Here is a 10,746-nt window from a genome sequence, read left to right as displayed (position 1 = left end):
CTCCAATACCTCACCTTGACCACAAAGCAGCCAGTTCAGTGTTCCCCATAAAGAGGAAATGTAAGATTATTTGAGATGTGATGGAGAAGCAGGAATCGAGTTCAAAGTGCAAACTGCTACAAGCTGGTTGGACTGATCTGCTTTAAGTGATGGTGAGATCTGCTATTGCACTGAACTTTGGCAACTCAGTTTCACTTGAGCCTGTTGTCAGTGAGAAAGGAGGTGGCGAGAAGAAACATTCATGAATATGCATGCAAACTAAAGCCGAATTTTGATTTGGCTGCATTCATAATCCATTTATATTCATTTCTGTGGATGATCAGATGCTAGAGATTTATTAATGAAAATGAACTGAGCACTCAGTCACCAGAAGAGAATTCTGAGCAGTATTTTCAATGACAAGCCCTACCAATGGCTGGTGAACTATACAAGTCACCTAATCAAGCAAGGAAATAAGCAAAAGTAAAAACAAAAAGTGATCACCAATACTCACCATGAGGTGTTCACAGAGAAGCTGTTCATCAGTACCTGTTCTGAGGAATGGAATTTCAGTGGTCTGAGTTCTGACCTGGATCCATCCTCAGGCAATGTAAAGCAGTAATAACAATTTCTGTAACTAAGCATTTGGAAAGCTACAAGTAAGAGACATGAGATAGGAGATCTGGCTATCAGAAATAAACCAGGAAACTGTACAACTGTGTTCTGTCCTTTCACAAATGAAGCGCAACAAAAAGGAAAAAAATAGCCAATTATTTGTTATGACAAGTTGCACAAACCTAAAAGACAGCCTAGACAAGGACTCAAACACATTATGATTTCAGGTTAACTGAATATCTGCACAGTGCTAAGGCACAACCTAACTGTCCTCAACAAAGGGACTATCTCATCTGTCCTCTCATATAAAGACCCTCTTTGCATGCTGGACACTTTCTAAGCAACACAGAATATCAGATTGCAGCAGGGCAAATGGCAACTTGGCTTAGCCAGAAGCCATCAGGAGAGTTACATCACGCAACTTTCTTCTCCAGATTATATGGAAATCCAAGACTGTGCTACAGAAGATTTAAGTTAGAGCAGCACAGAGCCTCAACTGTAAGACTGTTACATTTTGGACTTTCAAATTCTTAAATTTGCCCTTTACTTTAAAAAGTCAATGATTTCACCAAGAAAGTTTGATTAGTTTCTTTTACTTTCTGTAATGAAGTGCCATCCTTTTTACACTTGAAAGGATCTTTGTAATAATGCAACATTGATCTTTTGAATACAGATGAGCTAACCTAGATAATAGGATTTGGTACCCGAAAGAAAAGGCTCTGAATGTATATACCTAAGGCTTCAGTGCCATCAAGAGGATTTTAAAGATAAGGCACCTGTTCTTGAGCAAAAGTTTAGGTGAGGCATTGTAACAATACTCTTGCATTTCCATTATATATGTAGGCGATCTTTCATTGCAAATAAAAAAATTCTGTGTCATAACTGAGAATGTAATAAACACACCCACATGAGGGAGTGATCATGCAGAACCAGCCGGCAAGCAGTAATGCAAAGTAAAAAGCAGCCATCAGCAACTTCCATGGATAAAGTTTGGAGCTTCTCTTCTCTCTGATACTCTGACTACACCATGCTACCTATTTCACTGGCTGCAAAAACATCTTCTGGAAAGAGGAAACAGTTTGAAAAAAGTGTTAACAGCAACTTCCTGGAAAGAAAGGAAAATGAGGAATTTTTATTTCTTTTTAATATACCTGTTTCTCTATTTAAAATGGAGTTTCACACCAGAAACTGTACCAACAACAGTGCCTAGTGGAAACCTGACAAGTTATCAGCAATCCTAACAAGTCACGTCTATATGCAACTTTCTTAGCATGCCGAAATACAAATCAGTCGTTGCCAGCAAACAGAGCACAAAACTGGGCACCAAAATACTTGCGTTTTCTTCCCAATTGTACTACAAACTTACTGCATTCATTTTCTAGCCAGCATAACAAATCTACACCTTTATTCCTTCATCACTTTCTTCCTTCTGTGCATTAGCTTTCACAACCACCATGTGACAGGAGCAATTTCTTGTCATGTTCTCATAACACACTTTCATTGCTAGGTCTGTTTCATAATCTATAATGATTTTATTTAATTCTGTCATTTCCAAATACAGATTGTGTCTATTCTGAGAAGGAAAGCCATGCTGACAACAGTTTTAAAATAATCCACGATGAATTTTATGTCATCCATGACCTGTAACACAGAAAAATGTTCAGCACAAACCCAATCATATTAAGGAAATAAAAATAAATAGATATTTAAAAAATAAAGCTACTTGTGCCTCACAACACCTTGTTTAAATCTAACAAAATTCAAACCTTCCCCTCCTCCTCCAAGAAGAAAATATAGTTTCTAACATCTCATCCAAGCTCTTGCCAGGCTGCTAATGGAGCAGCTAGAGCTGAATTCAAACTGTGCCTCAACACCATTTTCAAATACAGTTCTATTCCCAGTGTGGGCAGAGCCTCTGAGGAAGATAACATCAAGAGTCATTTCAGCTGACCTTTTTGGAATCTTTTTATGATATAGCCCACTAATAGGCTTATTGGGAATGCATTTTGCACCAGAAAGATTTGTATTGGTCTGAGTAACTTCAGTTGGAGTTTTTCTACACAGAGCAATCATTTTGCTGGTGACAGCACACCTGTGCCTCCATTTCGGCTACAGCTCTCCAGGCTCTCAGACAACTGAAACACAATCATCCGGTATTCAGAACATCAAGTGCTTCCGTTAGACCATGATAGCAGCAGGATATCTCCCAATCTTTTCCTTTGCAAGTGCCTTCAGGCAGCACCTATAGATTGGTAGCTTAAGAAGAAAGACAGTCTGAGCCATGGCTTTAACTTGTAAACAGGATCTTTGAAAGAGCAAAGGTGTGAGTTTGTTTCCAGTAAAGCAAACTTGCTTTGTTGTTTGCTTTCAGCATTTTTGTGATAAATCTACAGAGTAGGAATGGATTTCCTGTCTGCCTCTGCAAACTTCCCTTACCCAGCAAAACTGCCAGAATTTTATTTCCAATGCCTTCATGTGTCAGGGTCAAAGACAAGGGGTCAAAAGTGCATTTCAAGATTAGGTGCATTTCTTTTCAATACTTACACAATCTGCTATAGTAAGTGAAAACTAAACACTAGGATTTCCAGGGTGTCAAGAGACAGAACATGAAGGCCCTAGCTTTTGGTTCCTGCCTGCTTTATTAATGTGCTTCTGTCATCATGTATGAATAACTGACACTTCCAAATGAAGCAGATGAACAGTCCATTTAAAACAGAGAAATTTCACACATTGTGAAAAGGAGATTGTTTATATTTCAGCTAGATAAACAAAACTAAATCCTGTAGAGTTTTTCCCACAGTATATTTTACAAGAAAACACTCAAACCAATTGTGTTCAGGATTTTCTTACCAGTTGAGAAAACTACAGTGTAACATCATGCTTGATGGCACACAAACTTTCAAACTTTGGGCATTGTTATTGCTTCTCAGCCATCCAGCACAAAAAGAGCAAGTAAACTCATTACCACACACCTCCCCGAAAAATGATCCTATTGCCTCCAGCCATTTTACTCTGCCTGTAGAAAAACACATCTGAAATCTTAATGACAAGTTTGGCAGGTAGCATCCAGCAAAGCGATGTGTACTACCAACTAAATATCACCTATTGTACAAGCCGTGCATCAGAAGGGAAACGAGCACCCTACTCACACAATTAGCACATGTCCATCAAATTGACAAATGAAGATAAATCAGTTATTTGGCTACTTTCGTCAGTGTAAACACATGAAGAAATAATAAACAGTATAAATTTTTAACTGCCCATCTTGTTCCAGCGGCAAACGCGAAACTCCCTCTGCCTTCAATAACCGGGAAGGAGCTCAGGGGCCGCGCCGCACCGCGCGGGCAGCACCGCCCTCCGGCGGCCGCGCTGCGCAACTGCAGCCCCGCGCCCGGGGAACTGCGGCAAGCGGGGAATTCAGCCCCGGCAGCGACCCGGCACCGGCCACCGCGGCGTGTGGACAATCACCCCAAACGGGGAATTCAGCCCCGGCAGCGACCCGGCACCGGCCACCGCGGCGTGTGGACAATCACCCCAAACGGGGAATTCAGCCCCGGCAGCGACCCGGCACCGGCCACCGCGGCGTGTGGACAATCACCCCAAACGGGGAATTCAGCCCCGGCAGCGACCCGGCACCGGCCACCGCGGCGTGTGGACAATCACCCCAAATGGGGAATTCAGCCCCGGCAGCGACCCGGCACCGGCCACCGCGGCGTGTGGACAATCACCCCAAACGGGGAATTCAGCCCCGGCAGCCACCCGGCACCGGCCACCGCGGCGTGTGGACAATCACCCCAAACGGGGAATTCAGCTCCGGTATCCCACCCCGGCACGGACCACCCGTGTGTTTGGCTAATTGAGACAAACAGGGAATTCCCCAACATCCCATTCTTGTCCCTGGTTACTTATGTGTTTTGTTAACTGCCGCAAACACGGGAATTTTACATATTCCGTCCTCATCACTGACCACTGGTGTGTTTGGCTAATGGCCATAAGCACGGGAATACTCTCCTCGTCACTGAGCACTGTTGTTGCAGCAGTACAAGCAAGCCCTGGTCACAGGCAGGGGCTCTCGGCCTCAGACAGATTTTGAAGTCCAAGCAAACACCACCACAGCTCCCAAACAGACTCTTGAGCAAGTTGGCAAGTCGAAAAGGAAAGGTTGTTGCAAACCATCTTTGCTGCCTTGCTTCAATTTCAGTTTATTCTCTTTCACAGTGCACAGAGAGCTTTAATTAAACAAGATGACATCCCAAACAAAGCAAACAAAAAACCCAGAAATGAACAGAAACAAACAGAAAAAGAAACAGAATCAGGAACAACCCCCCAAAAACTAAAACACAACTACAACAAAAAACAAAAACCACAAAAAACAAAAACCACAAAACACATGAAAAAATACAGCTTTTTCACTAGATAAGTGTTTCAGATATTTATAGAGATAGCACATCGTCCAGAGTAGGCCGGTCTCAAGAACAGGCTTTGGGAATTCCTCCAGGAATAGCTGTCCCTGCTCTTGCACCGGGGCTAGGCACTTGAGTGGGGTTCTTCCCCAGCCAGCATCTGGAGCTCACTCGTCCTGACAAACACTAGCTTTACACAGATTCCACCCTACTGTAGTTGACAGACAGGCTGCTCACATCGTTTCCACGTGTTAAGCTCCACTACTTAATGCATTACTAGAAGACATTAGCATCTATCCTGCATCAATTCTTCCTTTTGTAGGGAGAAAGAGCAGGCTCAAAGAACAGCTACTCCTTTTGAAGGCACTGCTGACTGCACTTACCTTAGAGAACACAGCCAAGGAAAAGAGGTGAGGTTTTTCCCCACGGGAAGGAAGCAGTTAGGATGCTCATCACTCTCCACTCTACAACCTCTTCCCACCACAAAACCAAAATATAAGTAGCTTCTGGATACTTGGCCTTCAACTATAAAAGGGGTGTAACTACGACCCGGAAGCTTCAACCACAGTTTCATGCACATCACCTGAAGCACTAAGAACTCTTACAGGTGTTGCTGAGTACCGACATCATAATGACCCTGAGCCACACCTAAAGTCTTGAGAAATGTTATTGGTTTTATTCACCCAGTCTAAATAAGGGTAAATGGAGGGAGCAAACAGAGTAAATGATCCATTAATGGAAAACACCTGTGAAAAGGAGTTACGGAACCCACTGCCCACAAAAATAGATGGTTCGATTAGAAAACACAATAAAACACACGGCCTCACACCAGCACACGCATTATCTGGAATACCTGCAAGAACTACACTGTTATAGCAAAGAAGGCAGTGAAGCACTCAGAGGCAGAGCTGTCCCCTCCTTCAGCCCCAGCTGGCACCCAGAGCAGACCTGCACCACAAGGAGCTTCACTCATCCATCCTCTCAGCTTGGGAAACTCTGAAGTATTTAAAGATCAGGAAAAAAATCCAAACAACTCCTCAAGACCACTTTGAAGTGATCAGCTTAAGCCATTATACTTATAAAACCCCAAACAGACCACAGCATAATACCTTAAAAAACAGCAATTCCTCCCTCAGCCGGGCAGCACCATTTTGAGCCACTTAGCATCACCGTGTGAGGGGATCTGAGCCTCTCCGTTTTACCCTCAGCTCTCACACCTCTCCTGTGCTGGTGGTTGTGGTGCACATCCCAGGGCTTCATTTCCAGAGGGGAAACATGGGGAAAACAGCCATACAGAGTTGCTCTATTTTAACTCACAGCTGCAGTATGGTTTGAGGGGCAAAGGTGCCTCGGGCCTGAGGGTGGGTTTGTACAAAAAATGTAGCTTCGTGTAGGGAAATTATTGTAAAGCACAACTGGAACAGAAGTGATCACCATGTTACAGTCTGGGAAACACAAAGCAGGTAGTGAGTACATTTAAATATTTTATCTCAGTGCCAAAAGTACCCATGAAACAGCTCCCTTAAGAACTAGAAAAGGAGGCTGTCACCTGTGAAAGGTACTCTGACCATTTTAATTCCTCTGTGTAAACTGGGTGAAGCCTTCAGTGCAGAATGAAAATGAGCTTTTGAAGTGACTTGAGTTATAAAGCTCCAGCTGGTTTTGGTCACTGAGGAGTGCTGGATACCTGCTCTGAAGTGATGGCACTGCAGCAGTAACGCCATAAATGTGCCTTGGGTGAGTGTCTATAGCCACTCAACCTGGAGATATGAAAAACACAGTAGATCCCAATCTGTGAAGAGTTTTCCAGCCCAGCCATATATTCTAAAGTGAAAATGTCCTTGCTCTGCTCTGAGCTAAGTTCTAAAATGTTTCATGTAGAATAAAAGTGAAATCATAAGAATGGCTGCTGGAGATGGAAATGAAAATTAAGGTGGAGGCCTTCAGAGTTGTCCTAGATCCTGTGCTGTCCACTTCAGAATTAATGCAACATGTGGTCTTGAAACAGGTTCCACCACATCCTAAAATAGGTGACTTAATTACTGCCACGGTCTTTGATGCCAGGCCAGACCCCTTCCTGTATTGTGACTTGTGTGACAGTTGATATTCACAGGTGAATGCCAAGCCTCTGCCACAGAAACTGCTGCCATCACTCAGGTTACATTAGGACAGTCCTAAAGCCAGGGGGGATTACTTACATGCAATTGGGAGAAACACAAAGCCTCAGGGATTCACTAAGCAGTCTCTGAAAATCAGATGGGGAATTTTTGTAATAAAAGTGTTACATGATATTTATGCCTGTTGTCTCTACCTGCTGTAATCCAGTCCACCAGCTTTCTTTTCTCAAACTATGTTTATGGACTTTGAAAATGGGTCATCTTTCAGTTTATGTAGGATTAAGAAATTTCCCCTCCTGCCCCATAATCCAGATAAATGATATCCACTCTAGCTGTCCTGCCTACTCAGAGCTGCCAAGCACATTTATCTTGACTAATCTTCTTTTCCAGGATCCATGCTGACTCCCCTTAAGCAATTACATATATCTAAATGTTCTGTGCGCATAATTGCTCTCCATGCATTTTTTGCCACTGTGATCAGATTTACAAGCCCGCAGTGTTCTCAATCTTCTTCTAGTCCTTCTGCTTCTATTAGACACTCACTGGTGCCTAATGCTGAACTTTGTCCTGTAATAAATTATCAGTAAAATACACACTTTAGAAAGAAAAAGTCAAAATAGACACTATTAAGACTCGAGAAAGGAAACATTTTAAGTTGGTTCTCTGATCTCACCCAGCCTAGAGGCCTTTTCTTTCCTTTCTTACTTCCCTGGCCAGAGGGAAGCCAGAGGAGCTGCCCATGGAGTAGGCAGGCTGAGCTCCTCATCCGCTGGCCACAGTCGGTCCCCAGCTAACAGGGAGAGGGGGCCTGGCAGTGACCACAGTCAGATCTGGGGGCAAAGGCCCAGGGAGTTTTCCCATGGCTCTTCCCCACTGAGCTTCTCCTGGCAGCCCCATCCTAGAGCTGACCCCACACTGCAGCCAAGTCCAGACCCAGGGAAAAGGGGCTGCAGGGCCAGTGGCCCCCTCAGGACCCTGGCATCTATCTGCACTGTACCCTGGTGATCTTAATCATGTCTCTGAGTCTCACTTCACTGTTATAAATGTGACCTTGCATTTTTCATATCTGCTCACTATTTGTTCTGTTTCCTATATTGCCTCCTACAGTCATTTCCATACTCTCAGCTTTCTGTGTTATATCTCTTCCTACTGGAAGTCCTCTTCAAAAATCAAACAAGAAAGAGGCCAGTCATAACATGACATCTGTAACTAAAATAGAAATTAAAGAAAACCTGAATAAAAAGGGTGGTATTTTGCGGCACGTCCATTCAACTCCACATGTATTGCCCCAAAGAGAGGAGGAAATAAAAGCCCTTTGCTGTGTCTTGAGAGAGGCCCAGAGCCAGTGTTTTCATAGTTCCCTTCCTTTTGTCTGGACTTGCTGTTTCTAAATCTTTCTCTTCTTTTCCTCTGCATCAGTTTAACATTAACCTCCAGAAGTGAATCCTCTAGATCTGTGGGATATGTAGGCACTTACAGCAGTGCCCCCATGCCACAGTTGGGTGAATGAGGTTTCCAGAAGCTGAAGAAGCTGTACATTTCTCCTGATAAACAAACGAGAATGGTTCTCAGCAGGAGGGAGGAGAACATTGTGCAAAACTCCCCACTTAATTGCACAGAAGATAATGAGGAGAGGGAATATCAAAAGCACGACTAAATGTTCAAACTAGTATTGTGCATCCAGTTTCCATGGACTGGATGTGTAATACTCCTTTTGTGCTTTTAGAAGTCAGGTTGAAGTGAACAGTACTCTTAGGGAGTGTGCAGGCCTCATGTAGGCTGAGACAAGCACTGCTGCTGCAGAGTGGTTCCAGCCAGTGTGTGAGGGAGATTTGCTCTTACAATATTTACGTCTTGTTTGCATGAAAAGATAAGATTAATATTACACATTTTAGTATTTTAGTTACTAAGTTAAGCATATCTTCATTTACACTAATGTATTTGTTTTCAGATGGAGGACTTTTGTTTACGGGTACTGGTTATCTTGTACTTTAACTGTGTCTCTATGCTTTTCTTTTTTTCTTCCAATATTTGTTGCCTTTGTGTATCACTGTCATCAGTGTACACAGTTGCATTTTTGTTGGAGCTAACTAACCACTAAAGACTTGAAGCAGTCATGCACAGGCTTGGTCCCTGCTTCTTTTTCCTTTTGCTAATCAGAGATTGTCCCCCAGGACGTCTGATGCTCTATGTCCTCAGGGAAAAAATCGGAAGGTACTTAACCTGTGACAACCAAGCAGCTTTTCATATTGCCTCTTTGATATTCATACACCTGGGAGGGATAAAAAAATACTGCTATTGTCACTCATTGGGCTGTGTTCCTGTATTGCCCATTCTTGCAAGAAACAGTAGAACTATTGCAAGACCAATGATTTACAATTTAGATTAACTACTTTGAGAAAATATACAGAATATCACACAGAGGAATATGTTCTGCTTTAACTTGGACCCTTCTCCTATTCACAAATTCTTCCCTTCCTGCCATCTTCATTCGCAAACTGAATTTGGGCAAAATAAAGCCTCTTTATATACAAGGGCATGTTGATTAATTTTCAGTTCTTTAGACTTACACTCATTTTTTGAACCTCCACTGTTGCAAAGCATTTGCTGCGCAAAATACTTCTCTTCCCACACCTGCTAGAATATTGAAATATATAATTCATCTTGACCTTGTGCCTTGTCAGCTTTTAATAGTTCTAACTGACCGTCTGCTCCAGCATAATCATAAAACCTTTTAACATCTCACTTACTCCAGTTTCCAAAATTTGACCTTCTCCAGCCTTTCTCATGAATCATGGACCAAATAAATTCACTTAGACTACTGCCAGTGTCTGTTCAAGTTGTTGTTGAACTAATTGAACTTATATAGGATATTTGTGCTACCTCTTTATATTTCCTGGGTCAACAGAACTAAGGGGCTAAGACTGGTATACAAATCCAAGCTTCTTTTTTAATGGATTCCTTAACCTTGACTCCTTTTAAGCCTTTTTTTCCATACTTTATTTGTCCATCCATCATTCAGGACTTTCAAAAATACTGTCTGATTTACCTGTATTCTAATGACTCAGAATTTGCAAGACACTCAGTATTAGATGATGATCAGTAATTCTGAAAATTAGACCTTTTGCTTGTTGAGTTAAAAATACACCAGTTGAATCAACTGGCAAGACAGGCAAGAATAGAACCTGGTATTTGAAATTGTTAAGTACTGGGTTGTTTTGGAAACTTCCCACAAGACAGTGGCAAGAAGCACAACCAGTTGTGTACCAAACATACTAGGCAAATATAGCATATATCTATAAAAAGGAGGATCAGAAACTCCAAGCAATTAAAATTTCTACTGATGACTAAGAAAGATTTGTGTGCTGGAGTGCTGGCAGAAGGAGGAAGAGCATAGCAGAAGCTGGGAAAATGTTTTTATGTACAACCAGGCGTTAAAAGTACATCAACCCCAATATTTCAAAGAAGCTTTTCCTGGACGTATCTGCCAAATGTGTCTTTTCTGTTTTCTGGAAGTTGGCCATCTTGGAGGACTCAGAGCCTGTTCCCACAACTGCTGACCATGCAGGCTGCTCCCTTTGCTCAAACAGCAGAGTCATGGCTGTTGGTCCAAGAGAACTTTTTCCCACACA

Source organism: Corvus moneduloides, chromosome 15 (genome assembly GCF_009650955.1).
Source record: "Corvus moneduloides isolate bCorMon1 chromosome 15, bCorMon1.pri, whole genome shotgun sequence".
NCBI classification, from domain to species: domain Eukaryota; kingdom Metazoa; phylum Chordata; class Aves; order Passeriformes; family Corvidae; genus Corvus; species Corvus moneduloides.
The sequence above is the reverse complement of the archived record's forward strand: the minus strand, read 5'-3'. Positions refer to the sequence as shown.